The 27,321-nt window shown below is 44.5% G+C and overlaps 1 protein-coding gene across 4 annotated transcripts in view; it reads left to right on the forward strand.

Annotated features, from left to right (window-relative positions):
- LOC132384709 (diacylglycerol kinase beta-like) overlaps window positions 1-27,321 on the forward strand; it is a 207,430-nt gene that overhangs the window by 4,986 nt on the left and 175,123 nt on the right. For 3 of the 4 annotated variants that reach the window (XM_059956084.1, XM_059956085.1, XM_059956090.1), the window contains exon 2: window positions 4,185-4,395. The exons of the other annotated variant lie outside the window; for it this stretch is intronic. The gene's annotated coding sequence lies outside the window, so the exon portion shown is untranslated. The remainder of the gene's footprint in view (window positions 1-4,184; window positions 4,396-27,321) is intronic. 4 annotated transcript variants of the gene reach the window in all.

The raw sequence follows: 27,321 nt of genomic DNA on the forward strand, positions 1-27,321 counted from the left end.
ATGGCCCAATTAACTGGAATCCATGTATTTGGTTAGCTCGAACTTGGACTATTGTGTGCATTTCTGGTCACTCTGTTATAGGAAGGGTGTGAAGACTTTGGAGAGGGTGCCGAAGAGGTTCACCAGGGTGCAGTCTTGATTAGAGGCTATGAGTTATAAGAAGAAGCTTGACAAACTTGGGTTGTTCACTCTGGAGTGGTAGAGGCTGAGGGTGTTCTGATGGAGGTTTATAATATTATGGGAGGATTTGATACAACAGACAGTTGGAGTCTTTTACCCCAGGGTAGAACTGTTAAAATACTAGAGGACGTGGCTTTAAGGTGAAAGGGGGAAAGTTCAAAAGAGACTTTTTTCATAGAGAGTGATAGCAGCCTGGAAAGAGCTGCCAAGAGGAGTGGTGGAAGCAGTTACAATGGTGACATTTATGATGCATTATAGAGGGAGATGTGAAGTTCAAATCAAACCTTTGTTATCTTTACTCGCGCAGACATTGTGAGCTCAATGGGTTTATTCCTATGTTGTACTTTTCTCTGTACTGCTTCTATCACCTCCTCTGCCAGCTTGTTTCAGATAACCACCACCCTCTGTATGAGCCCTCAGATTCTGTTTATATCTCTCCTCTCTCACCTTAAACCTGTACCCTCTAGTTCTTGACTCTCCTGCCCTAAGAAACAGACTCTAGCTATCTACCTTATCTTATAAGCCTCTATAAGGTCACTCCTCAACCTCCTGTCAAGAATAAAGCCAGCCTAGCCATATAACTACAGCAAATTACATCCCAAAGACATGTTAATGTCCACTTCATTGACCTCTGTAAATTGCCGAGTGTGTGAGTGGGGGGACAACCTGAGCAGTGTTGATGTGAACATGGAAGAATAAAATGGGATGATTGTAAGATTGGTGTAAGCGTTGGTTGTTGGTTTCATTGACATGAAAGACCTGTTTCTGTGCTTTGTCAATCAATTACTTGATATCAGCTATTCGGACACTTGGTATGTCACCAAAGACTCCAGCAAATATCTACGGTGTCAGAATCAGGTTTATTATCACCGGCATGTGACATGAAATTTGTTAACTTAGTAGCAGCAATTCAATGCAATACATAATATAGAAGAGAAAAAATAGTCATCATAAATAAATAAGTAAATCTTATTCCGTATACTTTATACAGTATATGTATATTGAATAGATTAAAATTGTGCAAAAAAACCAGAAATACTATATATTTTTTAAAAAGTGAGGTAGTGTCCAAGGATTCAATGTCCATTTAGGAATCGGATGGCGGAGGGGAAGAAGCTGTTCCTGAATCGCTGAGTGTGTGCCTTCAGGCTTCTGTACCTCCTACCTGATGGTAACAGTGAGAAAAGGGTATGCCCTGGGTGCTGGAGGTCTTTAATAATGGACGCTGCCTTTCTGAGACACGGCTCCCTAAAGATGTCCTGGGTACTTTGTAGGCTAGTACCCAAGATGGAACTGACTAAATCTACGACCCTCTGCAGCTTCTTTCAGTTCTGTGCAGTAGACCCCCCCCTCCCCCCCCCGGCCTCACCTCCATATCAGACAGTGATGCAGCCTGTCAGAATGCTTACCACAATACATCTATAGCAGTTTTTGAGTGTATTTGCTGACATACCAAATCTCTTCAAACTCCTAATAAAGTATAGTCGCTGTCTTGCCTTCTTTATAACTGCATCGATATGTTGGGACCAGGTTAGATCCTCTGAGATCTTGACACCCAGGAACTTGAAACTGCTCACTCTCTCCACTTCTGATCCCTCTATGAGGGATCTGCCGTAGAGAACATTCTAACTGGTTGCATCACCATCTGATATGAAGAGACCACTGTGCAGGATCAGAAAAGGCTGCAGAGCTTTGTAGACTCAGCCCACCCTATCATGGGCACTAGCCTCCCCAGCATTGTCTCAAAAGGCAGTGCCTCAAGATGGCGGTGTCCATCATGAAGACCCCCACCACCCAGGACATGCCTTCTCCTCATTGCTACCAGCGGGTTGAAGTACAAGGGAGAAGACCCATACTCAACACTTTAGGAACAGCGTCTTCCTCTCTGCCATCAGATTTCTGAATGGGCAATGAAACAACCCATAAATACTATCTCTATATTTTTGCTGTCTTTTCAAACAGCTCATTTATTTATATACTGTATATTTCTAAATGTGGTTTCTTAAAGTTGCCATAGCTGGGGGTGGTAGTGGGGACAAGCTCTCGCTGCCTATTAAAAGCTCCCAATGGTGTGCATCTCAAATAGCCTCTGACAACCATGTCCAGCTCCTGGCCTTCATATGTGGCTTAGCTACTAAACCTGGTGGAATTGTTTCTACTGACAGGAGAAGGGCCAAAGGCGGGCTACTGGTCTTAAAGCCAGTTGCTTCGGGCAGATGGGGCTCGTCAGCCGTGGTTGGCAGTTCATCAGGGAGAAGGAAAACTGAGCTCAGACCTCCGCTGCTTTGTGGCTGTACCCACTGATGGAGAAGGCTTCGGGAGTAAGGCGCAAGAGTAAAATCCAGAGCCCCTAAGGCAGTCCTACACTGAGTTTGATGCCGACTGGCAATTCCTGCGACACTGCTGGTGCCAAACTGTATGGGTCTCTGCCGTTCATCAGATGTGTGGAGTGGGAGAGCTTGCTCACTATATTGTAGTGCCCAGGCTTGTGTATCCAGACAGCCAGGACGCAATATCCATGGTCAACTCTGAATGATGGAGGCCTTGGATTTCATATTATAATTTATAGAGAGTGAGCAATTTCAAGTTCCTGGGTGTCAATAATTCTGAGGATCAATCCTGGGCCCAACATATTGATGCAGCTATAAAGAAGGCATGACTGTGGCTTTATTTCATTAGGAGTTTGAGGAGATTTGGTTTGTCACCAAAAATACTTGAAACTTCTACAGAAGTACTGTGGATAGCATTCTGACTGGCTGCATCAGCGTCTGGTATGGGGGGTGGGTGGGGGCTACTTCACAGGATCGAAGTAAACTGCAGAGAGTTGTAAAATTAGTCCCCTCCATCATGGGTACCAGCCTCCATAGTCTTCAAGATATCTTCAAGGAGCAGTGCCTCAGACAACAAGCATTCATCATTATTAAGGACCTCCACTACCCAGGGCATGCCCTTTTCTCACTGTTACCAACAGGTAGGAGATACAGAAGCCTGAAGGCACACACTCAGCGATTCAGGAACAGCTTCTTCCCCTCTGCCATCCGATTCCTAAATGGACATTGAACCCGTGAACGCTACCTCACCACTATTTTTATTTCTGTTTTTGCACTACTTATTTTAATTTAACTATTTTATATATATTTACTATAATTCAGTTATTGTAATATATTTATCATGCATTGCATTGTACCACTGCTGCAAATTTAACAAGTTTCATGAGATGTCAGAGACAATAAACCAAATTCTGCATTCTGAATGACTCAAATTACACTAAGGTTTGGCCACAATGAGTACATTTCCGATCACCACACTACAGGATGGATGTGACAGCACTGGAGAGGGACCAACAACTGGAGAATTGTCATAGTTACAGTGAGCAAATGGTACGGAAACAGGCACTTCCACCCACCGAGTCTGCACTGACCATCATGCATCCCTCGATACCAGTAACTTGGTGGTGGTTTTGCCTCAGTGATGTAATGGGAGCATCCAGGAGTGAGCACTCTGCTAGTGGTCGATGAAGTCACAAACTCTGGCCTGCACTTTACACTAAGAGAGAAACAAAAAACTAGAAATGTGCAATAAAAACACAAAATGCTGGAAATATTCAGCTGTTCAGACAGCATCTATGGGGAGGGAAACTATTTATGTTTCAGGTAGGGGACCCTTCATAAAAGCTGCGAAAGAAAGAACAAGGACATTTTCAGTAATAGAGAAGGTAGGGGAAATTATAAGTAAAACAAATGTGTCTAATAGAATGAGACCAAGTAGGAGTAGGGGGCAGTTAAGTTTCCGTGTCAGTGTAATCTGTTGTACATGTTGAGGCAGTGGGACATACTGGTATCTACGTTGTCCGAGAGAGCTCTTGGCTGTGCACTAATGAGGCAGCAAGCCAAACTCTGTGGACACTGCTGTATCCTGAGCGTTATGTACACAGTTACTGTAGTTTTACTTAAAATAAAAGTTGTTTGCACTTTGAATTGACCCTAGCTACACTTATTGATTAGGTTGGTTGCAGGATGGCTTCGTGCAGTTCTCTGCTGTCACCACGGGGTCTGGAGTCGTTTCGGAAAAGTGGATGATTTTTGAGATAATGTGGCAAAACTGCCTTGCGGGGACGGAACTGAGGCAAAACCCAGGGTGTCCAAGAAATGATACTTCTTACCAGGACAGAGCTAGAAGATTACTCCACCTGGAAAAACGGGACCCAGTAGAAAGGTGAGTGCATATTGCGGAGGCAGTTTTCTTGATACTGTCAACTATGCAAAAATATTCCCTTTGAGAGGTACAAATTTAACAAGGGAAGGAAGGATGGTGTTGAGGCATGTGACCAATGTAGAACAGCACTGTAAAAACTGCAGTTCCTCTGGAAGAAATGGTAAGAGGCCGAATTGGGTTTTGAATTGCAACATTGAAGCTTTGAGTAAGATCCCACCAAGAAATCATAACTAGGTTGATTATTACTGGAATATCTCATGAAATGTGTTGTTTTGTGGGTGTACAAGGCATAAAATTACTATAAGTTACAAAAATAAATAAATTGTACTGAGGTGGTGTCCATGGGCTCATGGTGGAGGAGCAGACATTGAGAGTGGATCTTCAGAGCAGGTGAAGTAAACTACGTGGAAGTAAGCATGGAATTCAACTTAAAGCAGCTTAAAGAGAGAATGCACAGAAAACTCATGGGTGAGAAAAAAACAAACTGGAAGCCAAAGCTAAAGAGACCCAAGAATGCAGATGTGTCAGAAATGTGGCAGGGAACTGAAATTCTGCAGGAGGGAAATGTGTCCTGCTTTTGGGAAAATAATGCTGAAAGATGAATCCTTTATCAGAGAAATGCCATGGGAAAAGAATCACCTTCATGTAAACAAACAGGACAATTGATGAGGAACTGGGGACAACAAGTTCCATTGTCAGGCAGGTCAGTGCTTTGGTCTGGGAGATGTCTGTGTAAACTGTAAGTCAGGAGACTACCTGAAATTTCACTAAACTCAGGAGCGTAATGGAATGGAATTCCTTTTCACTTATACGAGAAAGGAATAAAAATTTCACAAAGACAGAATAATTTCGCTTGTGATTGGAGCATAATGGGAGAGTGGCCGTCTTGTTAAATGCAATGGCTTCACCATGAGCTTGTGGGTAGCAGGACTGTGACCTCCTCTGGGCAGTATGATATGTTTGAGCATGAATATTCTTAAGCGTAGAGGTGGAGTTGTTATTCACAGAACAGCATACACTGGGGTCATGTTCTAGGCAAAGGGTGACTGTCAGTAATTAAAGAATGTTTAATGCAGAAATGTCTTTGAATGTTTGATTGGTCGATTTGGGCCCAGTGATTTGGGCAGGCTGAGAGAATAGATCCGGTGCTACATATGACAATGAGATGATTTGGTTTTGGCATGGATGTTCTGGTGAACAGTCAACATATTTAATCCTTTTCCACACATCTTCAAGAGGTACTGCCTTTGGAATTTTACCCCACTGTTGTAAGACTATTGAACAGCCCCTATTATGATAAGATGGACTCTTGACCTCACAATCTACCTTGCACCTTACTGTCTACCTGCATTGCACTTTCTCTCTAACCATAACACCATGTTCTGCACTCCGTTATGGTTTTATCTCAATGTACTGATGTGATGAATTGATTGGTATGAATGGTATGCAAGACAGGTGTTTCACTGTACCTTGGTACATGTGGAAATAATAAACCAATTTACCGACATCTGCAACTCGAGGGTTTCCAAAGGAGAATGTGAGAGTTGGTGGAAGAACTTCAGCAAGTAGAAGTGGATGTAGCTGCAGCTTTTGGCACATCTACAGGGAGCGCTACCACAAGAAGCAGCGTCCATCATCAAGGACCCCACCATCCAGCCACGCTCTCTTCTCACTACTGCCATTGGGCAGGAGGTATAGGAGCCTTAGGTGCCACACCACCAAGAAATATTACCCTATAACTTCACTCACCACAATTCTGAACTAATTCTACAACCCACGGATTCACTTTCAAGGACTCTACAATTCGTTCTCAGTATTATTTTCATTTGCATAGTTTGTCTTCTTTTGCACATTGGCTGTTTGTCAGTCTTTGTATAGTTTTTTTATAAATTCTATTGCATTTCTTTATATTCCTGTCAATGCCTGGAAGAAAATTAATCTTTAGGTAGTATATGGTAACACTAATAATAAATTTACTTTGACATTGACTTTGAAAGCTGGAACCATGATAAACAACAGGATGGACACTCAGTGGCCACTGTAGCATGTACCTCCTATACCCAATTAAGTGGCCACTGTGTATGTTTGTGGTCTTCTGCTGCTGTAGCCTATCCACTTCAAAGATTGACGTGTTGTGCTTTCAGAGATGCTGTTCTGCACTCCATTGTTGTAACGCCTGGTTATTTGAGTTAATATCACCTTCCTGGCAGCTTGAACCAGTCTGGCCATTCTCCTCTGACCTCTCTCAGTAACAAGGTGCTTTCACCCACAGAACTGCCACTCACTGGATGTTTTTTTCCTTTTTCAAAGCAGTTTCTGTAAACTCTGGAGACTGTTGTGTGTGAAAATCTCAGGAGATCAGCAGTTTCTGAGATACTCAAACTTCCCAGTCCGACACCAACGTGGTCAAAGTCACTTAGATCACATTTTTTCTGCATTCTGATGTTTGGCCTAAACAACCACTGAACCTCTTGACCATGTTTGCATGCTTTTCTGCATTGAGTTGCTGCCACATGATTGACTGATTAGATATTTACGTTAACAAACCGGTGTATGGTGTACCTAATTAAGTGGGCACCAAGTGCGCAATCTGCTGGAACTCACCAGCTCAAGCAGCGTCTGTGAGGATAAAAGAATTGTTGATCTTTCAGGTTGAAACCCTGCATCAGGGCTGAGAGGAGAGTGGAGATGGCCAATATGGATATGTTGCTTTGGGCCAAAGACTTTGCTCAGGTTCAGCCAAAGTTGAATCAGGTTTAGAGATGCCAACATTGAGAGATAGAGCAGGAGCGCAGTGTTCATTGGGACATGCCCAACATTTCAGTATGTTTCTCCTTCATCTATCAGATGTGGTGAAGCTGCTCAGAGACCACAAAAGCATAAGGAATAAAAGCAGAAGGGATGCCAATCCTGTGCTGTGTGATATCACTCTACCAACTTGCTGACTGTCCTGATTTCAACCACTTAAAATTTGCCATAAAGTACATTTTTCCCACACTGTTGGCTGATGTGAGAAAAGACTGAAACTTTCACACCACTGCCTCCTCCCGTTATCATTTCACCAGGGATAAGACAAAATTTACCTCCTCCCCCAACATCACTGCCCCCCATTTCCTGGAGGTGGGAATGCCATTGCTGCATCCTTCCTGGAGTGGTGATATCTCTCCAGGTCAGGATGGTGCGCAGCTTCAGGGCAACCTGCAGGTGGTGTAACCCTGCACCTGCTACCCTTGCCCTTTGTGCTATAGGTTACAGGTGTGGAGCTGCTGGTGGACTAACCCGGGTGAATTATCAGTGCAATTTGTAATTGGTGGACTGTGCAACCGCCGTTCACCATTGGTGGAACACGGAAGATAGGGTGTTAGTAAAGTGGGCTATCTTGTCCTGGCTAGTCTAGAGCTAGAGCTTCCTGAGTCCCATTGGAGTTACACTATTCCAGCCAAGTGGAAAGTGTTCCATCACACTCCTAACCGGTGCCTTGTAGATGACACAAGACACTCGGTCATGTGCTTGTTGCCATAGTACTTATGTGTCTGACCCCATTGGGTTTCTGGTCAATGGTGGACCTAACAATATTGATAGTGGGGTCTCAACAATGATAATGCCTTTGAATATCACAATGCACATAGTTGGATTCTCAATCGCTCTCTCTGGATCACATCCCTGCTGCTCCTGAAACCTCCCAAAACCTTTCCACCTGCTTCCCTCCTTTAAATCTACATCTTTGACCAGGCTGTTTCTTATTATCCTGGGCCTCTCTCCATAACCTGTTTTTCTCAGGGCAGATTCCTGCATTAGAAGTGTAACATGAATACAAGGTATTTTAAATATCCATTCACTCCAGGTATCAAAGTCAAAGTCGACTTTGTTGGCCTATTCAGAAGTACATGTTTCACAGAATCAGAATCAGGATTATTATCACTGGCATGTGACGTGAAATTTGTTAACTTAGCAGCAGCAGTTCAATGCAATACATAACATAGCAGAGAGAAAAAAACTAATAATAATAAATTAAATAAAACATTATAATAAACAAACAAGTAAATCAATTACGTATATTGAATAGATTATTTAAAAAATATTCAAAAACAGAAATACTGTATATTAAAAAAGTGAGATAGTGTCCAGGGGTTCAATGTCCATTTAGGAATCGGATGGCAGAGGGGAAGAAGCTGTTCCTGAATCGCTGAGTGTGTGCCTTCAGGCTTCTGTATCTCCTACCTGGTGGTAACAGTGAGAAAAGGGCATGCCCTGGGTGCTGGGAGTCCTTAATAATGGATGCTGCCTTTCTGAGACACCGCTCCCTAAAGATGTCCTGGGTACTTTATAGGCTAGTACCCAAGATGGAGCTGACGAGGTTTACAACCTTTTGCAGCTTCTTTCGTCGGTCCTGTGCAGTAGCCCCTCCATACCAGACAGTGATGCAGCCTGTCAGAATGCACTCCACGGTACATCTATAGAAGTTTTTGAGTGGATTTGTTGGCGTGCCAAATCTCTTCAAACTGCTTATAAAGTGTATCCGCTGTCTTGCCTTCTTTATGACTACATCAATATGTTGGGACCAGGTTAGATCCTCAGAGATCTTGACACCCAGAAACTTGAAGCTGCTCACTCTCTCCACTTCTGATCCCTCTATGAGGATTGGTATGTGTTCCTTTGTCTTACCCTTCCTGAAGTCCACAATCAGTTCTTTTGTCTTACTGACGTTGAGTGCCAGGTTGTTGCTGTGGCACCATTCCACTAGTTGGCATATCTCACTCCTGTATGCCCTCTCGTCACCACCTGAGATTCTACCAACAATGGTTGTGTCGGCAGCAAATTTATAGATGGTATTTGAGCTGCCTAGCCACATAGTCATGTGTATATATTACACAGGTGCAATGAAACACTTGCATAGCCACATTGCATCAGATACACAACACTCAAAAGATAAAATATAAATTATACACAGTTTTTACAAAAAATAACTCAATTAGAACAAAACAAAATCTATTTTAGTGCATTGTGGTCCAAGTGGTCTTACTGAGGTAGTGCTTTAGTGAGGTAGTGATTAAGGTTGTGTAGGTTCAAAGGGATCAAAGGGGAATAACTGTTTTTGAACCTAATGGCTTATGTATTTCCTGCCTGATGGTATGGCCTGGCTGGTGGGGATCTTTGATCTTGGCACGTTGCCTTCTTGTGCCTGTGATTTATCAGCCCGAGTCTATTAGTCTCTGCAGCTTCTTACATTCCTGCTCATCTGAATCACCCTAACATAACATGATGCAACCAGTCAGGATACTATCAACAGTACCTTGTAGGAGCTTGTTGGAGTGTTCAGTGACAAACCAAACCTCCAAAGAAAGCAAAAATGCTGGCACATTTCCTAGTGATTGTGTCTATGTGCTGGGCACAGAATAGGTCATCAGATATGTTATTGCCAGGAATTTAAAGCTGCTGACTCTCTCCACCACCAATCCCCCAAAGATGACTAACATCTTTCCCTTCTTTCCCTTCCTGAAGCCAATGATAGCTGTTTAGTTTTACTGAAGCTGAGCAATGGGTTGTTGTTGTACACCACTCAACCAGGTGTCCTGTTTCACTCTGGTAAACTGACTCATTGCCTCCAACAATGGTGGTGTTGTCAGCAAATGGTCAGGCCTGTTCATCACTATACTGGGCACCGGTCAAAAACCCCAGCATGTATTGACACCTGCTGCTCCCATTGCCCATGGTCTACGCACAGCTTGATGCAGGACCACACAAAGGTGACTGTCAGAATGATAGCTGCATTAGCTACGTTTCTCCACCCTCCCGCCCCCCCCCCCCCCCCCAATTTCTGAGGATCTGTACATTATGCCCATGTGGACACAAGCCATTTGGATTCTGTGAATAAAATTGGATCTGCGACCCATCAGAGGTATTGGGAGCAGCTTGCACTTGATGACAGAGTGTACCCACCTTTGAGACGGAGCCCCACTCCCACAGTGACAACTTTTCCTTACACGCTGACTATCTGCTCCAGCCAGTCTTGCCATGCACCTGCCTTTTCCAGACCAGGCTCCCCACACCTTTGGGTAATCGGATCTAACGGTGAAGGGAGCAAAATATTAGCTGGTCCAGGGTCGGAGCAAGTCATCCGTGCACAGGCGGATATTTGTCTGAGTGCTGCCAGCACTGAGATCATTGCCTTTCTCATGCTGGCATCCTTCCCAATGGATTCGGTAAAAGACTCATTTGGAAAGCATGTCCATAATATATGTGTGTGTGTTATCCCATCAAAGACCTTTACCCAGCCCAAACTGACCAGCCAAATTCTAACCCCGACTAATGCACACAAAATGCTGGAGGAACTCAGCTTCCATGGAGAGAGATGATGAAGAATAATCTCAGTCTGAAATGTTGACTGTTCATTTCCCTCCATGGATGCTGCTCGTCTTGCTGAGTTTCTCCAGCAGTCTGTGTGTGCCGCTCAACTTTTCTAGCATCTGCAAAATCTCTTGTAACTAAGTTCTCGCGCCTTTCCCTACACAGCCAATCAGAGATTTTCTGTCGAGTACAGTGCAAGCATGTCGTGTGTGGATTTCCTGCCCCAGAGCAAACCTGATTCAGTCGGCAATAACCTTGATCAGAATCTGGTAATCCAGATTAAACGGTGAGATGGGTCACTAATTTCTGATCTTGTCCCTCTCCCCCTTCTGCTTGTCGATGAGGGTGGTAATGCCCTTCTCGTGGATTCCAACACACTGCCAGCCAGAAGCACTGCATCATACACTTTCAGCAAATCGAGGCCCGTCCACTCCCACACAGTTGAGTCATAACTTCCTGAAGTTTTATTCATCACAGACCTGGTCCAGGGTTAGCAGCTGCTCCACATTCACCTGCTGGCTGCTGACTGAAACCAGGAGGACAGGAAGTTCCCGGAGGGTGCACTGTCTGTCATACAGTCCAGCACATTTGGAATCTTGTTATGTCCACTGTGAGGATGTGACTGAGCCATCCTGTTCTTCAAGGTTGTAAGTCATAGAGCTACCCCTGTGAACCTGCGGGAACAAAGTAACAACACTGGATCATGAGACCATAAGACATAGAAGCAGAACTAGATCATTCAGCCCATTGAATCTGCTTCACCATTCAATCATGGCTGACTTATTTGTCAACCCCATTCTCCCATATTCCCCTGTAACCATTTACCTTTTTTTTAACCAATCAAGAACCTATCAACCTCTGCTTTCAGTGCACCCAATGACTTCACTTCGACAGCCACCTGTGGCAATGAATTTCACAGATTAACCGCCCTCTGGCTAAAGAAATTCCTCATCTCTGTTCTCAATGGACGTCCCTTAATCTGACACTGTGCCCTTAGAGCCTGGGCTTTCCTAGTGATGGAAACATCATCTCTACAGCTACTCTATCCAGGCCTTTCAGTACCTTGTGGGTTTCAGTGAGGTCTCAGAGGATTCCAAGGCTTGCCAGCTCTTGAAACTCCTCATCCACATCCAGCCATTGCAGCAGGTGTGGATTCTGTATGCGTTTCTGGAGCTCACATAATTCCCTCTGACTGTCTAGCTTTCTGAACCCCTTTGGCGATGAAGAACCTGATAATATGAGAACAGAGACATTCAGCAAGTCAGGCAGCATCTGTGGAGAGAGAAACAGAATTTAACATTTAAGGTTGAAGACTGCATGCATCTCCTTGTGTCACAAGTCCTAAGTCACAACACAATGGCTGTCCCAGCTTAACCTCAGCCAGGGGAAGGGTAGGATCCTCCACACCCTAGTTCTGGGATTCCAGGATTGGAAAAGGCTTTTTCACTTTCATCTCTAGGATTCTGGGAGCAGGGGAGGCATCTCCGCACCAAGAGCTTCTAGATTCTGGGAGTGGGAAAGGCATCTCCACACCCCACCTCCAAAAATCCTGGTCTCAGCCCGGAACATATGCAGCCAGCTGTGCATGCAGCACTGCAGCTAGAAAGACTGCTGAAGACGTCATGCAGCTCTGCATTTCTTACCACTTCATTCTGGACACCCACAGTACTGCAGCATCTGTGCGACATCTTCAGCAGCCTTTCCAGCTGCAGTGCTGCATGTGCAGGTAGCTGCACATGTTCCAAGCTGAGACCAGGCCCCGATCTCCCCCAGGCACTCAACCAGAAAATGTCAGTGTGGACACAAGGAGAAAAGTCGGAATAGGGGCATACATCAGTGGCAGGAGTTCACTGGACTTAATTTACTGTAAAGGAAACTGGTAACAGAGCAATTCACAGGACCTGCTGTGGCTCAGTCTGCAAGGCCAGACCATTTAAACTTCATGGTGTTCAAGGAATAGTTAAGTCAATTGTAGTTATGTTAGCCATAGTTTTTCAGCGCTCTGCATGTTTGGAACTGTGGCATTGAACCAGAAGTTTGCAAGTGTCACTCTATTGTCCAAAAAAGGTGGGAAAGTGATTGAGATTCAGTTTCAGGTTAGTTTATTGTCATATTCATCAGGTTACATTGTTTGTGTAAGGCTCACAGAGTAAATTGTGTAATAGTAAACACAGCAATGAGTGCAAAACAGCAAAATGGGGCAAAGATCAGAATCAGGTTTATTTGACCTACAGCATGTTGTGAAACTTGTTGTTTTGTGCCAGCAGTACAGTGTAAAACATTTAAAAATCTTGATGTTATAAATTGACAGAAAGATCGATAATAGATAGTGCCAAAGAGAAATAGTGAGGTAGTCTTCATGGGTTCATTAACTGCTCAGAAATCTGATAGAAGTTGGAAAGAAGCTGTTCCTAAAACATTGCCTGTGTGTCTTCAGGCTCCTGTCCCTCCCCCCTGATGGTAGTAATAAGAAGAAGGCATGTCTGGGTGGTGAGGGTCCTTAGTGATGGATGACACCTTCTTGAGTCATCGCCTTTTGAAGATGTCCTCGATGGCAGGGAGGCTAGTGCCCATGATGAAGCTGGCTGAGTTTACAATCTTCTGCAGCCTCTTGTGATGCTCTTCACAGTACTTCTGTACATCACCATATAGATTGCCAGTCTTTGGTTATGTACAGTTCTTCAGAAATTCTATTGTATTTCTTTATTTTCCTGTATGACTGCAAGGAAATTAATCTCAAGGTAGTATATGGTGGTACGTATGTACTTTGATAATACTTTGATACTGCTTTGACTATAGAAATTTGCTAGAGTCTTTGGGTAGAATCTCTTCAAAATGCTGATACAGAACCTCCCTCTGCAACCGGATCCTCGATTTCCTAACTGTAAGACCAAACTCTGTGCAGATTGGAAATAACATCTCCACCTTGCTGACAATTAGCACTGGTGCTTCACAGGGTCTGTGCTTAACCCACTGTCCTACTCTCTCGTCACTGCGTGGCTAGGGATAGCTCTATAAATTTGCTGATGATACAACCATTGTTGGCAGAATCTCAGATAGCAATGGGAGGGTGTACAGGAGCAAGATATACCAGCTAGTTGAGTGGTGTCGCGGCAACAACCTTGCACTCAACGTCAGCAACACCAAAGAGCTGATTGGGCACCTCAGAAAGGTTAAGACGAGGGAACACCAACCAATCCTCATAGAGGGATCAGCAGTGGAGAGAGTGAGCAATATCAAGTTCCTGGGTGTCAATATCTCTGAGGAGCTAACCTGGTCACAGCATATTGATGCAGCAATAATGACAGCAAAACGGGGCTATATTTATTAGTAGCTTAAGGAGATTTGGTTTTGTCACTTGAAAACTTCTTCAAATACACTGTGGAGACCATTCTAACAGGCTGCATCATGGTCTGGTGGGGGGGGGGGGGGAGGTGTCTACTGCACAAGATCAAAGTAAGTTGCACAAACCTGTAAAATTAGTCAGCTCCATCATGGGCACCAGCCTCCACAGTATCTAAGACATCTTCAAGGAGCAGTGCATCAGGAAGGCAGCATCCATCATTAAGGACCTCCAGCACCCAGGGCATGCCCTTTTCTCACTATTACCTCAGGAAGGAAGTACAGAAGCCTAAAGGCACACATTCAGTGATTCAGGAACAGCTTCTTCCCCTCTGCTATTTGCTTTCTAAATGGACATTGAACCCATGAACTCTACCTCAATACTTATTATTTCTGTTATTTTTACATTACTTATTTTAGTGTAACTGTTTAATAGACATGTACTATATATACTTAAATGTAACTCAGATTTTCCCTATATTTACTTATCATGCATTTCATTGTACTGCTGTTGTAAAGTTAACGAATTTCACGACATATGCCGGTGATATTAAACCAGATTCTGATTCTGATGCAGTACAGGCGCGGACATGCCTTCTTCGTGATCGCTTCAATGTGTTAGACCCAGGACAAACCCGCTGAGATGTTGACACCAGGAACTTCAAGCTGCTCGCACTTTCCACCGCTGACGCCTCAATGAGGACTGGCGAATGTTCTCCTGACATCCGCCTTCCTGAAATGTAGTGTAGTGCAATCTGAAGTGGAGCAGAAAGAAATGCTAAAGTGACAAGAGGTAGAGTTAAGAGTCTGAGAACACGCAGCTCCACCGGGAAGGGGATGAGAGGGAGATGATTGGTCCAGGAGTCTGACAGCAGTGGGGAAGAAGCTGTTCTTGAGTCTGGTTGTCTGGGCTTTAACTTGGAGCAGCTTGTCTTTCAGGGCAGAGTGACTGAATGCTTGAACCAATACGAGCTGACCAAAAAGAGGCAGTATTGCTTTGTTTAAGTGAAATCATGACTGTATTGAGAACGTCATCAACAAAATGCCATCAAGGTCTTGTTCAAAAGCTGACTCGAAAATGAGAAGGCATCAAACCTTGTGACTAGGTTTGAAAGTTGACTGGGTTTTACAATACAAATGTGCAATAGTGTATTGAATGGCATGCATAAAAAAGATAGGTATGCTGATTTGCAGAAAGTGACATGTGACCTTGCCTTTAGATCTGTTCTGGATTCTTATCATGTTATGTTCTTAACATTTCACCTTATTCTGATTCAAATTCAGATGTATTTATCACGTGTACATGTTAACACAGAGTGAAATGCGTTGTTTGCATTAACAACCAACACACCCGAGGGTCTGCCAGGGCAGCCCACAAGTGGTGCCACACATTCCGGTGCCAATATAGCATGCTGACAGTGCTCAGGAGAATAACACAGAACTCAAGCAACAAAACAACAGCAGAAAAACAACCCCACCCGCCCACTCACACGGACAGTCCTCCAGTCTTAGGTGAAGAAATCAATAGTTACACATCCAAGTCTGGTACTCATAAAAATCAGGAGAGTCTATATTAGTACAAAGGTACTTGTATAGACTGAGTGAGGGGGGAAAAGCTAAGGAAAATGAATTCAATATGATGAGGTAGATGAAAGTACTTTCTGAATTCTCAGAAACTTCCTTAATAAATGTTCAGTACACCATTGCAAGGACTCTAAGAGTTATTTAGATTACATGATGGAGTGTTTAGTAAGCCCTCACCACCCTGTCTGTCAACACAACCGGCATCTGCATCACTGCCTTCAACAAGGTCTCCACCCTTGTCACTCGCACCCCTTCCCCTCCCACCTCTCTATTGCAACTTAAATTAAGTTTCCTTTCCAACTTTGCTTGGTTCTGATGAAAAGTCTTCAACCTGAAGCATTAACTCTGTTTCTCTCTCTACAGAGACTGTCTGACCTGCTCAGTGTTTTTAGCATTTGGTCAACTGGTTTTGTAGCTTTTCCTATTTACTTGTGTGTTTCCTTGGTAACCTGGAAAAAGCCCTTCTCAGCCAAATCCAGAGCAGCTCCAGTCTCTGACTTGTTCCTGTAGCCACAGTATTTATGTGGCAGATCCAAAGAAATCTCTGCTCACTGGTTGGCCCAAGCTGTTGACAGTGAGGACCTAGAAGTGGTAATAGAATTCACAGGTCGATCATTAGACTCTCTCTTGTCAGAGGCGGTCATTGGCTGGCACTTCTGTGGCACAGCTTTACTTGCCACTTACCAGCATTTGTCCCATTTTTATGAACAGAATGTGCCTGGGCAGTTTTCCAAATTGTCAGGTAGATGCCAGCGTTGCCAGTGTGATGGAACAGTTTGGTGAGGGGTGCAGCATGTTCTGGAGTTCAGGCATTCAGTATTACAGCTGTGATGGTGTCTGGTCCTAGAGCCTTTGCTTTGGGATTCATTTGCTTATTCATTGGTTCTTAACGTTCCCAGATCCCCTTCTTTATTAGTCAGACACAGCTAACTTATAATAGTCACTGGCTGTACTTCAGACAGTTGTCCCTTCATCTCTGTAGCACCGTTTGAAAGCAGTCTCCAGTTAGTTTCACTCCCCCCACCTCTCCCCACAGCCCTGAGCACTTTACCTCAGTAAGTATATCTCCATTTCCCTTTTGACAATCCCTGCTGAACCTGCTTCCAGTTCAGTCTCACAACATAAAAATAATCTTTATTTCCCATCTACTTCCTCTGGCCACAGGTCCACCTGTCAATGGAAGCTCTTTTCTACTGTCTAATTTGTCTGAACCCTTCAACCTATAAGAATTGACTATCAATGTGGCAGCTCCACTGTAATGTCCTCTTGTCTAAGGAATCATTTTCCCCTGATCTCTTGCTGCACCTTTGTTCTTTTATACCAGGTGCCAACCACACACCTTGCTGGGGGGCAGGGCAGCATCAACCTGGGAAATTCAAGGCCAGTGCATGGAACAGAAAAGTCCACAGAAAGTCTACAGAAAGCCCAGTCCATCACAGACAACACTCTCCCAACCCTTGAGTACGTTTACAAGGAATGTTGCCCAAGAAAGCAGCATTTGTCATTAAGGACAGCCATCATCCAAGCTATGCTCTCTTCTGCAGGAGGTACCACACCACCAGGTTCAGGAACAATTATACTTTGATAATAAACTTACTTTGACTTTTTGACTTGGAAAGGACTGACCCCCCCCCCCCCCCCCATGTCCAACCCTCCATCTCAGAACCCTTGAGCTCAAGAACAGCTTCTTCCCCACTGCTGTCAGACTCCTGAACCGTTCACCTCTTTCACACCCCCTTCCCCGGTGGTGGTGCCACGTTCTTGGACTCTTTATCTGTATTGTTAGTTCCATTATTGTCACTTTAGCACAACCTCAGATAGCACTGCTATACTTCCCACTCTTCTGTTGCATTGCCCTCATTGCTGTGTTTATTGTTGTATTTATTATTGCACCATTTACTCTGCATGCTTCACGCATGTGTGGTGAACTATGTGCCTGTCTGGACACGCCCCCTGCTGACTGCTCCTGTGGCTCCTCCCACAGGCCCCTGTATAAAGGCGATCTGAGGCCTGACGCTCGGCCTCAGTCTCCAGGACATAGTATGATGGACACTCACTCCTGGTTCCTTCTTCCAGTCAATAAAAGCCGATATCTCGCCTTACGTCTCAGTGTGAGTTATTGATGGTGCATCAGCATGCAAGGAATTTCATTACACCTTGGTGTATATGACAGATAACTAGACAGACTAACCAAGATGTTGACCATCTGTGGAGTTTGCCTTCCAAAGGGTTTGACTTACCACTTAGATCATCTACCTGGGGATTTCACCAGTAAATGCCAGTGGGCCTTTTAACCAGGGAATAGATCACAGTTTAACCTGAAAATGTCTAAAATCCATGTCTGCAAGTGTTTTCTATCAGGATCTGATGTTTTGTGAGCTGAGGTGGTTTTCCTACTCCTCCTTAGACCAGTGACACCAAGGCACACTAAGTATCTGATGAAACCAAATTGTGGAAGTGGAGTTGGGATATGTGCCAATCACAGCCAATGTCAGTGCCACCTGACCTCTCACTTGATGGTTGATTAGATAATACTGAGTTATCCTCTCTTGAACCTCACTATAGAGCCTTACCCTGAAGGGATGCTTAATAATAGGGCAATGTGATTAAAAAGACTGGCTTTTACAAGGAAATCTGTCATTTGCTAAGCCTTCCCATATGTGTTTTATAGCAGCACAATGAGTAACCAATGACTCAATTATTCAATGAACAGACTAATTTTAGACTTTGTGTTAGTTGGACCTCCCACTCAGGCAGTTCCTCTCACTCTTTTGAGGTCCTAGCCTTGTTTAACATATGAAGTGTGTTTGATGGCTCTGACCTATTACTTGATGGAGTCAGAAGGATTAGGATGATTTGAAATATACCAGATACTGAAAGGACTGGATATGTTGAATGTGGAGAGGTTGTTTCCATTAGTAGGAGAATCTAGGACCTGAGGACACAACCTCAGAATATGGGACACCTCTTTAGAACAGAGAAAAGGAGGAATTTCTTTAGCCAGAGGAAGGAGAATCTGTGGAATTCAATGCCACAGAAGGCTTTGGAGGCCAAGTCATTGGGTGCATTTAAGTTCTTGTTTGGTAAGGGGTTAAATGTTACAGGGAGAAGGCAGAAGAATGGAATTTAGAAAAAAATTATCAGCCATGAATTAATGGTGGTACAGACTTTGATAGATTGAATAGCCTAATTCTGCTCCTGATGATGGGTCATCAAGTTCATCAAGAGAGGTACACAGTTGCAGAGAGTTAACCACCAACTTTGGGTGGTCTTTGCCTTTTCCATTCCCCTTTGAGTTGCTGGGGTGATTTTACCACAGACTCAAGTTCAAGTTTAATTGTCATTCAACCATACATAAATACAGCCAAACAAAACAGCATTACTCTGGAACCAAGTGTAAAACACAGTACCAACTGTCATACACAGCACAAGGCACACACAGCACATACAGTATAAGACAGCAGTAAAATACAGCCACACAAAAAAAAAATCTTGTTCAAGTCCCTGCGTCCATGAATGTTGCAGCAGTCTGCAATTGAACACAATGCATTTTGCCTTCTGCCAAGCAAACACTGGAGGGGAGCTCTGACTCCAGCCTGTACGATGCGTCACACTGGCTCCCGCACTCTAGTGGAACACCCCGACTCCAATGCCTCTCTCCTGGGCAGCTGCAAACAGGCGACACTCAGGCTTAAGGCCTAGTCCTCAATGCAACTGTGGCAACGCAGCTCTCCCGCTGTTTGCCAATAAACCAGTGAATTGGATTTGCAACCTTTCCACATTAACAATGTCCAAAAGGGTCCTGCAATCAGAGGAAAAGCGACTGGGATGGTCACTTGCTATTAGACTGCACACCACCTTCGTGCGCTGACTCCTCTGACACTTCCCTGACGCAGGCAGCAGCACGATCCACACCAAGTCCAGCTCCTTCAGTTTCTCCGCCAATGAGGAACTTGCTGACGGGGTAGACCTGCACTACTTTATTCTCTTAATGTCTAGCAGGGTCTCGCAACCTAGCGGGGTAACCTTTGGTTGGCCCAGTGGAAGCCACTGTGTTTGAGCGTGTCACCATTGTACCAGAGGGCCTCCTGGAGCCCATTTTGGTTTCAGGCCATTGATTTACATACCGAAAGAGGCCCAGTTGTTTGAAACAGGTGGCTGTTTTGGAGTGCTGGAGGTCGGCCCTAGATAAAACTGATGCAAGCCATCATAGTGTTCTCTAACTTATGGTAATTTCTTCCCCCCCCCCCCCCTTTCCCTTCTCTCAGTTGCTAAAGGTTGCCATAGCCAGGGAGGTAGTGGGGATAAGCTCCCACTACGTACTAAATGCTCCTAATGGCATGCATCTCAAACAGCCTCTGACAACCAAGTCCAGCTACTAATCGTCATGTTTGACTTAGCTACTAATCCCTGCAGAGCCATTTTTACTGACAAGAGGAGGGGCAAAGGCAGGTTACTGGTGCCTTAAAACCAGTCGCTTCGGGATGATGGGGCTCGTCAGCCGTGGCTGGCAGCTCATCTAGGAGAAGGAAAACTGATCTCAAACCTCCGCTGCCTTGTGGTTTTACCCACTCATGGGGAAGGCGTTGAGAGTAAACCCCGAGGAAATATCCAGAGCTGGGGTCCCTAAGGCAGTCCTACACCGAGTTCAATGCCGACTGGCAACTCCTATAATGTCGCTGGTGCCAACTATTGGTCTCTGCCATTCCTTTGGATTCTTCAGCTGCATGGAGAGGGGGAGCCTGCTTCATGGGCAACTGCTTGCTCTCCATATTGTACTACCCTGGCTTGCGTATCACGAGGACAGCTGGGACATAACATCTATGGTTTATCCCCACCAACAGAGGTGGTGCACTCTTCACTCTTTTCCCATCCCCCATTCTGATTCCCCTGTCACCCCTTCTCTTCTCCAGGTCACCTCCCTCTGGTGGCCCTCTTCCTTCCCTCTCTCCCATGGTCCACTCTCCTCTCCTATCAGATCACTTCTTCAGCCCTCTACCTCTTCCACCCTTCACCTTCCAGCTTCTTATTTCATTCTCCCCACCTCCCACCCATACACCTTCCTCCTCACCTGGTCTCACTAACGCCTGCCACGTTATCTCGAAGTTCTCCCCAAATGACTTTGTTAGATGATCCCTCAAGAAAATCCTCTCTGAGCATTGCTGTATTTATGTTTGTGTCTGTTGTGTGTGTTTGTGTGTGTGCATGTTCATGTGTGTTTCTACGTTTGTGTGTGTGTGTCTGTGTTGTCTGTTGTGTATGTGCATTCATCTATGTATTGTGTGAGTGTGTGTGTGTGTTTTGTTTGTGTCAACATGGCATCGTCAGAAACTAAATAAAATGGAGCCATCCTGAAACTTTGCTCTGAGCTGGATCCACTTGCAGTTTCTAAGTTATCTCAGATTGTGTCCCTTGGTCGCTGTGTAGAGCAGTTACACTTGAAACCAATTCCAATCATTCATTCCAGGGCTGTAGAGGCTACAGGTCATCATTGCTTTTCCCTGACGAGTGGTTAATTATATGGGATGTCTAAAATTAAATCAGCATTAAGTTGCGTTTAGAACCAAAACTGCATTTGCAGAATGTCAGGTTGCTAATCTTACAGCTGGGAGCCTGCTCAAGAGGCCGGAGTAAGTGTCCCCTACCAATCTGCAAACTCCAGCTCTGCTTTGGTCCTTAATCTTCCATTGCACAATTCCCTACACTCTGCATTCCTCCAATTCACCCCCTCCTGGGCATCTACAAATGGAAACCCACCCCCCACCCCACCCCTAGTGGCCATACTTCAGCTGCCAAGGCCATAAGCTCTGGACTCCCTAAACCACCTCACTACTGATACGCATTTTGTGTTTGGAGCCAGTCTCATAGAACTTACAAATATCATCCATATCTACAATAATCACTTCAGAGACATTAGGAGCTTCACTACATGTGTTGACTCTTTTTTAAAGACTTTGAAATACCAGTGCATGTGTTTACATCATGTATAATGACATCATTTTGTCAGGTGCAAATGTGACTGTCCACACTTTTCCCTCCAAGTATACCTCTCCCTCTTTGAAAATGTGTTTCACAAATGTGCACCGTGTACAGGTTCACTTTGTTGACTGGCTTTCTTAGATGTGTGTTTCGTCTCTCAGCTGTCTTTGACTTTGTAGTTATTGATGTAACACACTATAAGGTTTCAGTGCTAATGTAATGGCTTCTCTGTAATGTACCACTGCTGAGGTAATGGTTTCTCTGTGGCAGCAATGTTTGGATTATGACTAGAGAAAACGGGGCATGATAGCCAATGAGTGGGACGTTGTTCTTTCTTGTGTGTCCGGGAGCTGGGAATTCACGGTCTTTTGCCAGGGAGAGATGAGGAGAGAAGACGCGAATGGTGAGAGTTGGTAGACCTCGGACAAAGTGGACCTGGAGCGAGGGTCCAAAGGTCAGCGATGATCGGAGGAGGTCGATGGTGGATGAACGGCCTTATCAGTGAGCTCCAACATTGTGCATTAGACTGTTTCATGAGAATGGGCTCTTTTCCTTTTCTTGTTTTCTTTACTAACCATATAATCAAATTAAGAATTGTAAAACTCAATCGTTTAATTGCATATTGGGTACTGTTTGTTATTTCAGGGTACTGATTTGTAATGGGGGCACATCATGCAGCATTGACCCAAATGAGATTTCTTAAGTTTGGCCGGGCCAGGGGGCTGTCACCCCTTATATTAAGCTGCTAGCCAAACTGAGAGTTACATTGAGATTAGATATAAGCTTTATTTGTCACATGTACATCAAAATATACAGTGAAATGTGTTGTTCGTGTCAAATCAAATCAGCGAGGATTGTGCTGGGCAGCCCACAAGTGTCACTTTGCTTCCAATGCCAACGTAGCACGGCCACAACTCACTGACCCTAATCGATACATCTTTGGAAGGTGGGAGGAAACCAGAGCACCTGGAGGAAACTAGCACAGTCATGGGGAGAATGTACAAACTCCTTAGAGGGAGTGGCGAGAATCGATTCCTCATCTTACAACTGCTTTTTTAAAGTTTTGAGCTAACTGCTACACTGCCGTGCCATCTTTTGACTCGAGGAATGTGTGACATCTTGACTCAAGTTGCTGTTGGCATTGGTCACCTCTTTAGTCATTAGTTCTATATCCACTTTCAGAATAAATTTGTCAGTGGGTCTTTTCTGAGTGTCGCCTCATGTGCCTCTTCCTACAACAGCTTAGCCAACCTGGACCCCTCGGACTTTGGTCTAATTTAAACAAGATTTTGTTGAATACTGAGCAGCACACACAAAATGCTGGAGGAACTCAGCAAGTCAGGCAGCATCTATGGAGAGGAATAAGCAATGGCATTTCTCAGCCCAAAACATTGACAGTTTATTCCCCTCCATGGATGCTGCCTGACTCGTTGAGTTCCTCCAATATTTTGTGTGTTTGCTCAAGACTCCCAGCATCTGTTGACTCCTTTGTGTTTATTATGCCTACTGCAGGGTTGTGCCAACTCACCTCTATCCCGCTTGGTGTGGTACTAGTTCGCTAGCCTCAATGCCCCCACTTTCCCGTGTTGCTTGAACTGCTTCCCAATGAGCTGTTTGGCTGTGAATCGTGATTTTGCTTTTTTTTCTAAGTCCCTCTGCACTCTCTTCCAAGCTGGGCTCCAGCGAACTTGAGTGCATTTGGCGTCTGCAGTGCCCCAACAACGGGCAGGGCTGGCTCTGAAATTATAATGTGGCCTTATTCTACACTTGAATGGGAAGAAAGCTAAATGATGATCCCTGGTTGGACTTTAACAACCTTGCAAAATTTGTCTTTTGGGCGTTTCCTTGAGAATGCATACAGAAATTGGGCGGCATTGTCAGAGGCTGCAGGGCATGGGGAAATTAATGAGTGCTTAATACCACTGCATCTCATGATCCTTTCAGACTTGAACTGGGGTGTGCTGTCTGACACCAACTATCTGAGATCAGTCTCAACCTCTGGACATGTACAAAACCACATTATTGAACTTCAATCCACTTAGAAGGAGCATCGGTGAGAATAAGTGAGACGCTGTTGCCTTTCTGACTAGAAAGTAAAATATTTAAGGGGAACCTGAGGGGAAACATCTTCACTCAGATGATGGTGCAAGTGTAGGAAGAGCCACAGGTGAAGTGGTGAATGGGGATCCAAATGCAACATTTAAGAGAAGATTGGATAGGTAGGGGTACGGAGGGTTATGGTCCAGGTGCAAGTAGATGGGACTCGGCAGAATAGCAGTTCTACACATGCTAGATGGGCTGAAGGGCCTCTTCCTGTGCTGTAAAGCTTTATGACTTTATAGTTGCTGTGGGTTCTCTGGAATGGTCAAGTTGACCATCTCTAAGAGCGAGAATGTATTGCTGGTAGTCAAGCTCCACATTGTTGACAGACTTACGTTTGATACTGAATCTTCTAGTTCAACCCACCGGATATGAAGCTTCTGACAACATTGTTAATTTTTAAAGCCGAAACATGCTGCAAGTACAATGCATCTAGGGTTCATCTTCTCAGGAGATTCTATGGTCCTACTTTAGACATCATGAAAAAGCGTTCTGATGAAGGGTCTCAGTCCAAAACGTTGACTGTTTATTCCTCTCCATAGATGCTGCCTGACCTGCCAAGTTCCTCCAATGTTTTGTGTGCGTTACTTAGGTCTCATACCATCGGGTTCAGGAACAGTTATGACCACCAGCATGAATAGTTTAGCTTACCTCGACTCTGAACCGCTTTCATAATCCACATCCTCACTTTCAAAGACTCTACAATTCACGTTCTCAGTATTATTTATTTCTTTATCTATTAGTTAATTGCTTAGTCTGTCTCTTTTTGCATATTAGTTATTTGTCTGTCTTTGTTCATGTGTAGTTTTTCATTGAATCAGTTGTAGTTGTCTGTTCTACTGTGAATACCTGCAAGAAAATGAATCTCAGTATAGTATATGGTGACACATATGTACGTTCATAATAAATGCACTTTGAACTTTGAACATCTGGAGCCTTGTTTGTATTGACCCTCCCTTTGATAGTGTTATGACACACACCCACCTGGGCCAGCTTCCGGGGTTCAGACACTCTAACTCTGCGGAATATGGATAGCTGGCATGGCCCCTTTTAAGACTTAGGACCATCTCATTAATTGGCAATCATGGTTTGTGCACCAATAATTGAGGATTTAAAGATCACCTGAGCGGAGCCTCCGTGCTCAATTGTAACTCCTTCTAGTGATGTTGTTTTGTGCTCTTTTCTCAATCTAGTTTGATATGGTTTCTTCATCCAAGCCTTGGATACTCCAGCATTTGGGTCCAAACCATCCTTGTCAGGGACTTTTGTCACAGGTAGGTGTTCCTTACCTATTTCAGAAGTCTCAGTGACTTCTGCTGTAACTGGAAGATCATCCACCAGCTCTAGGGTAAAGACTGTGTTTCCATTTGTTTGGAGGAACAATACACAATCATGCAATTTATACTAGGATGGTAGAATTAGCCTATATCTGCATTCTGGAGGCAGCTATGGTTAAAATCACTTGTTTTGAACCTACAGGGGTCTATGAGGAGAGAGAGATTTGAAGGGGTTTTTGGTGGCACGGTCATGATTCATTGACAAGGACAAATAAAAATAAGGCAGGGACAAGTGGAGCAGCCATTGTTGGAGTGGGCCAGTGTCAGAGCAAGTAGGCTTTGGTGAGATAAGTATCTGGTGAGATTCTTCTTTTCCATTTTTCAACCATTAGTACATAGTTAGAGCATTGAGGATGGTTCCAGGGGCTGTGTTGTATTCTTTATGCGAGATGTGGGAATTCTAGGAGACCTCCAGCTTCCTGGATAACCACATCTGCACCAGATGTACTAAGCTGCAACTGCTCAGAGAATGTGTCAAGGACTCAATGACAACTCAATGACCTTTGACTTGTACAGTAAACTAAGGAAATTATAAATAAGAACTACAGGAGGGTAGTCGCCTCTAAGTTGTAGAAGGCAGGAAAATGAGTGACTGTCAGGAGAAGGAAGGGAACTAAGCAACCAGTACAGCGTACTCCTGTGGCCATTCCCCTCAATAATAAGTAGACCATTTTGAATTACATTGAGGAGGACAGCCTCCAGTGACTGGGTCTCTGGTGCTGTGGCTCAGAAGGGAAGGAAGGAGAAGAGGACTGCAGTAGTGTTAGGGGATTCCATTGGTAGAGGAGTAGACACGAGATTCTGTGGATAAGATAGAGACACCTGCGCGGTATGTTGCCTCCCAAGTGTTGGTGTCAGGGATGTCTCATTGGGTCTGCAACATTCCAAAGGGGGAGGATGAGCAGCTAGAAGTCTTGGTACATATTGGTACTGATTGCATAGGTAACAAAAGTGAGGGGGTCTTGCAGAGAAAATTTAGGGATTTGGGTAGAAAGCTAAAAAGCAGGACCTCCAGGGTAGCAATCTCTGGATTGCTGCCTGTGTCCCGCTCTAGTAAGGGTAAGAATAGGATGACTTGGCAGGTGAATATGAGGCTGAGAAACTGGTGCACGGCAAAGAGGTTCAGATTTGAATCAGTGGGATCGCTTCTGGGGAAGGTATGACCTGTACAAAAGAAATGGGTTCCACCTGAACCCCAGGGTGTGGGGGGGGGGGGGGGAAGGACCAATATCCTTGTGGGTAGGTTTTCTAGAGCTGTTGGAGATGATTTAAACTGTTTTGGTATGGTGATGGGAACCAGAGTGACAGGGTGGTGACAGAGTGACACAAGCAGTGGCAGTGTGTAGTGAGACTGTCAGGAAGGACAGGGCAAAATTGCAGTCAGTGAGGTGAGTTGCAGTATAAAAGGGGGACAAAATCTAAAAGGGTGATGATTACAGGACTGAAGGTGTTATATTTCAATGCACGCAGTCTACTGAAGAAAGTAGATGATCTTGTAGCACGTTTAGAGATTGGCAGGTATGATGATGTGGGCATCACTGAGTTGTGGCTGAAAGAAGATCATAGTTGGGAGCTTAACATCTGAGGATACACCTTGTATCGAAAGGGCAGGCAGGTAGGCAGAGGGGGTGGGTGGCTTTGTTGGTTTAAAAAAAATTAAATCCTTAGGAAGAGGGGACATAAGATCGGAAGATATATAATCTTTGTTGGTAGAGATAAGAAACTGCAAGGGTAAAAAGACCCTGATGGCAGCTATATTGATGCCTCTGAACAGTAGCCAGGATGTGGGCTACAAATTACAAAGGGACATAGAAAATGCATGTCAAAAGGGCAATCTTATGATAGTCATGGGGGATTTCAATATGCATGTAGATGGGGAAAATCAGGTTGGTGATGGATCCCAAGAGAGAATTTGTAGAATGCACACAGGGGCAGGAATGGTTACTTTGAGTACCAGGCTTTGGGTGTTTCAGAAAGGGCAGGCAGGGAGGTAAAAGAGAAGGAGGTGTGACACTGTCGATCAGAGATAGTGTCACGGCTGCAGAAAAGGAGAAAGTCATGGAGGGATTGGAAAGCATCAAGTTGGATAAGTCACAGGGACCGGATGAGATGCACCCCAGGCTACTGTGGGAGGCGAGGGAGAAGATTGCTGAGCCTCTGGTGATGATCTTTGCATCATCAATGGGGAAGGGAGAGGTTCCAGAGGATTGGAGGGTTGCAGATGTTGTCCCTTTAT

The sequence above is a fragment of the Hypanus sabinus genome, chromosome X1 (genome assembly GCF_030144855.1).
Source record: "Hypanus sabinus isolate sHypSab1 chromosome X1, sHypSab1.hap1, whole genome shotgun sequence".
NCBI classification, from domain to species: domain Eukaryota; kingdom Metazoa; phylum Chordata; class Chondrichthyes; order Myliobatiformes; family Dasyatidae; genus Hypanus; species Hypanus sabinus.